Below are 4,604 nucleotides of genomic sequence, written 5' to 3'. Positions count from 1 at the left end.
AGGATATTGTCTTCAGAAGCAGCCATGTTTCATGATTTTTCTTCTATTCATACTCTGAGTATGCATTCCATAAAATCACACGATACCGTAATTTTAACACCTGTCTCTTACTGCCTGAATGATAGGTACACATCAGCGTGGTGCATCTGGACCCTTTCGAATGGGCTATGCTAACAGGGCTGAAGCAATTTTAGCTTAGAGAGAATGATACTTTTGAACATCCCAGAAAGTTCCATTCCATAACAGACTCAAGTTTCTCTTCCAAATCCTTTGTTTCAGCCAACAATATCTAGGACTCCTGATTTTCAGATTTATTTTAAGGACTCAAAAACTATACTCTGCACAAGACAGAGGTAAGGCCAAGCACTAACTGTTCCTTTTAAGTAAACAATTACGCAACTCATTTTACTAAGAAAGCTGCTAGTCTTAGCGTAAGGGACAAAGCATGAATTCAGGCTGAATGACTTATCAAATAGAAGTCTCTGATTCCTTTACAGGTGCTATTAATACTAAATAACCTATATGAAGAAAGACACAGACTCGTATAGGTTGGAAAAGACCTTTAAGATCACAGAGTCCAACCATAAAACTAACACACCCAGTTTACCACTAGCTCATGTCCCTGAGCATCGTATCTACATGTCTTTTAAATACCTCCAGGGATGGTGACTCAACTGCTTCCCTGGGCAGCCTCTTCCAATCCCTGACCACTCTTTCAGTGAAGAGATTTTTCCTAATATCCAATCTAAAACTCTCCTGACGCAGCTTGAGGCCATTTCCTCTCGTCCTATCACTAGTAACTTGGGAGGAGAGACCAGCACCCACCTCGCTACAACCTCAGTTCAGGGAGCTGTAGAGAGCGATAACGTCTCCCCTCAGCCTCCTCTTCTCCAGGCTAAACAACCCCAGTTCCCTCAACCTCTCCTCATAAGACCTGCTCTCCAGACCCTTCACCAGCTTCGTTGCCCTTCTCTGGACACACTCCAGCAACTCAATGTCCTTCTTGTACTGAGGGGCCCAAAACTGAAACACAGTACTCGAGGTGCGGCCTCACCAGTGCCGAGTACAGGGGCACAATCACCTCCCTGCTCCTGCTGGCCACACTATTCCTGATACAAGACAGGATGCTGTTGGCCTGCTTGGCCACCTGGGCACACTGCTGCCTCATGTTCAGCCGGCTGCCAGCCAACACCCCCAGGCCCTTTTCCACTGGGCAGCTCTCCAGCCACCCTTCCCCAAGCCTGTAGTGTTGCATGGGGTTGTTGTGACCCAAGTGCAGGACCCGGCACTTGGCCTTGTTGAATCCCATACAATTGACCTCAGCCCATCGATCCAGCCTGTCCAGGTCTCTCTGCAGAGCCTTCCTACCCTCCAGCAGATCAACACTCCTGCCCAACTTGGTGTTGTCTGAAAACTGTGCACTCAATCCCCTCATCCAGATCATTGATAAAGATATTAAACAGAACTAGCCCCAATACTGAGCCCTGGGAAACACCACTTGTGACTGGCCACCAACTGCACTTAACTCCATTCACCACAACTCTTTGGGCCCAGCCACCCAGCCAGTGTTTTACCCAGCAAAGAGTACACTTATCCAATCCATGAGCAGCTAGTTTCTCCAGGAGAATGCTGGGGGAAACCGTGTCAAAGGCTTTGCTGAAGTCCAGGTAGACAACATCCACAGCCTTTTCCTCATCTGCTAAGTGGGTCACCTGGTCATAGAAGGAGATCAGGTTGATCAGGCAGGACCTGCCTTTCATGAAGCCATGCTGATTGGGCCTGATCCCCTGGTCGTTCTGTACATGCCGTGTGATGGCACTCAAGATGGTATGCTCCATAACCCTCCCGGCACCGAGGTCAGGCTGACTGGCCTGTAGTTCCCTGGATTCTCCTTCCAGCCCTTCTTGTAGGTGGCCATCACATTTGCTAATCTCCAGTCAACTTGAGACCTACCCAGTTAGCCAGAACTGCTGATAAATCATGGAAAGCAGCTTGGTGAGTACTTCTGCCAGTTCCTTCGGTACCCTTGGGTAGATCCCATCCAGCCCCATAGATTTGTGTGTGCCTAAGTGGTGTAGCAGTTCACTAGCCTTTCCCCCTTGGATTATGGGGGCTCCATTCTGCTCCCTGTCCCTGTTTTCCAGCTCAGGGCGCTGGGTACTCAGAGAGCTGGTCTGACTATTAAAGACTGAGGCAAAGAAGGCATTAAGTACCTCAGCCTTTTCCTCATCCTTTGTCACTGTGTTTCCTAATTCCTAATATCTTCCTAATAAAGGCTGGAGATTCTCCTTAACCCTTCTTTTGCTGCTAATGTATTTATAGAAGTATTTTTTAATTGTCTTTTATGGCAGTAGCTAGATTAAGCTCTAGCTGGGCTTTAGCCCTTCTAATTTTCTCCCTGCATAACCTCACTACACCTTTGTAGTCTTCCTGACTTGCCTGCCCCTTCTTCCAAAGGTCATAAACTCTCCTTTTTTCCCTGAGTTCCAGCCAAAGCTCTCTGTTCAGCCAGGCCAATCTTCTTCCCTGCCATCTTGTCTTTCGGCACATGGGGACAGCCTGCTCTTGCACCTTTAAGACTTCCTCCGTGAAGAATGCCCAGCTTTCCTGGAATCATTTGCCCTTCAGGGCTGCCTCCCAGGGGACTCTGTCAATCAGTCTCCTGAACAGGCCAAAGTCTGCCTTCTGGACATCCAAGGTGGCAGTTCTGCTGACCCCTCTCCTTACTTCTCTGAGAATTGGAAACTCTACCACTTCATGATTGCTATGCCCAAGAGGGCCTCCAACCATCACATCACCCACAAGTCCTTCTCTGTTCATGTATGTAATATGAATATGTAACATGAATTTCTGAAATACAAACTGTTTTGCAAGCGTATATAAGCTTTTGTATTTTTCTCATCTTGGACAGCAGAAAAGACAAAACGGAAAAGCATCTCAATAGTTCAGCCATTTTAATGTTGACAAAAGTTTCCAAACACACTGGCACACATTCCAGGGGAATCTTCTTGGATTAAAAAAAATGGACTATTGTTTTCTTTCTTTAAACAAAAAACCTTGTGTAAATACCACCTGTTTTTGAAATTCTATCCAGCTTGGCTCATGGTTACTGAGTGAATCAGGAGCTGAACTTGGCAGTTGGAAAGTCTCTACTGCTGGTCCTTTGCTCAGAGCGTTGAATCATATCAACTCTACTTCCTCCCTGCATCTACAGCCCAGGATTACACACAAGAATTTAACTGGTGCAAATCTCCAGTTGGCTGAGTCAAATCAGCATAACATTTGATCATCTGAGCATCTTCTCTCCATAAGACTGTCCACTCTGCTGTCTTTAATCCAATGCATAAATCTACAGCTCCAAGAACCATGTTTCTGTCACCTCTTGTAGCCCTCCTTCCATTTTTATAAGTGAACTTGTCTCAACTCATACGATAGGTGTATACCTCCTTATTCTTTTATTCAAGTTACTAGTATCATTACTAAACGATAATTTCCCAGCAGTAAACTACTTATACCAACTAATGTCTTTATACGGTAATGAAAAGGACAATAATACTAAACAATAAGAATATAGAGTCTCTAGCAATTAAATCCTTGGACTATTGAAGATCACTAGACAGAATGAAGGAAGAGCAACTAGTCACCCGTTTCTTTGCTGAAACAACTACTATTTTAATGGCTGTATGTGAACAGACTGTAATAGTACCTGCTGATAAACCATTTCAAAAGACAAAACTAGCTTGACTTTCTTATATCACTACATGTAGAGGACAAACATATTAAGCACAGCTCAGTCTCACAGACAGAAGGCTCACATAATTTTCTTGGTGAAGCAATATTCCATATTATCTTAAAATAATAATTGCCTGAGACTTCTGTTGAATCAACATCTCAATTTATAACAGGACATTAGCCAGCTTTTCCTTTATGCCCAAGAGTATATTTCAAACACATGGCCAAGGCGAGAAAAAACAAAAGCTCAGAAGAAGCAGGTAAGTCTTGATACAAAAAGAGATTTGAACTGAAACGCTCTTCTATTACATCTCACTGTTTACTGGACAAAACTATACCTAAACAAATAATCGGTATCATCTTCTGGTTCTTGTGACAAAAACTTTCGACATTTCTCAGCAGGCAGAATCAGATCTTTATCTTTCACCCTCAACAAAAGCACAGGTAACTAACAACTTCCCCTGTCTACAAACTTGGCAGTATTTCAAAACATGAAGCTGATATTCTAAGCAATCATTTTTCCCTTCAGCAGTGAGAACACAATACACTCCTTACTAAATGTTCTGTGAAGTAACAGTGCAACCGCAGTCTAAGGACATAGGCCAAAGAAAGATTATAGGCAGAGTCTTATTAGCCTAGCTAGAAAAACCACAAAGTTTCAGATATACACAACCTTATCCAGAACTCACGTACCTGAAAGCTTCTCTACTTTTCTCAGATAACCTGTAAGTAGTATAATAAAAAGTCATTAAGAGATTAATTCTACCTGTCAATCTTGCCTAGCATGTAGTTTATGCATGGTAACTCCTAACTAATCATCTTTAACTGCATGAGAAGAATGATTTCTTGGCAAAATAAGAAATTGCAAGGGA

This window comes from Phalacrocorax aristotelis, chromosome 3 (genome assembly GCF_949628215.1).
Source record: "Phalacrocorax aristotelis chromosome 3, bGulAri2.1, whole genome shotgun sequence".
Taxonomy (NCBI): Eukaryota; Metazoa; Chordata; class Aves; order Suliformes; family Phalacrocoracidae; genus Phalacrocorax; species Phalacrocorax aristotelis.
This window is presented reverse-complemented; position numbering follows the sequence as displayed.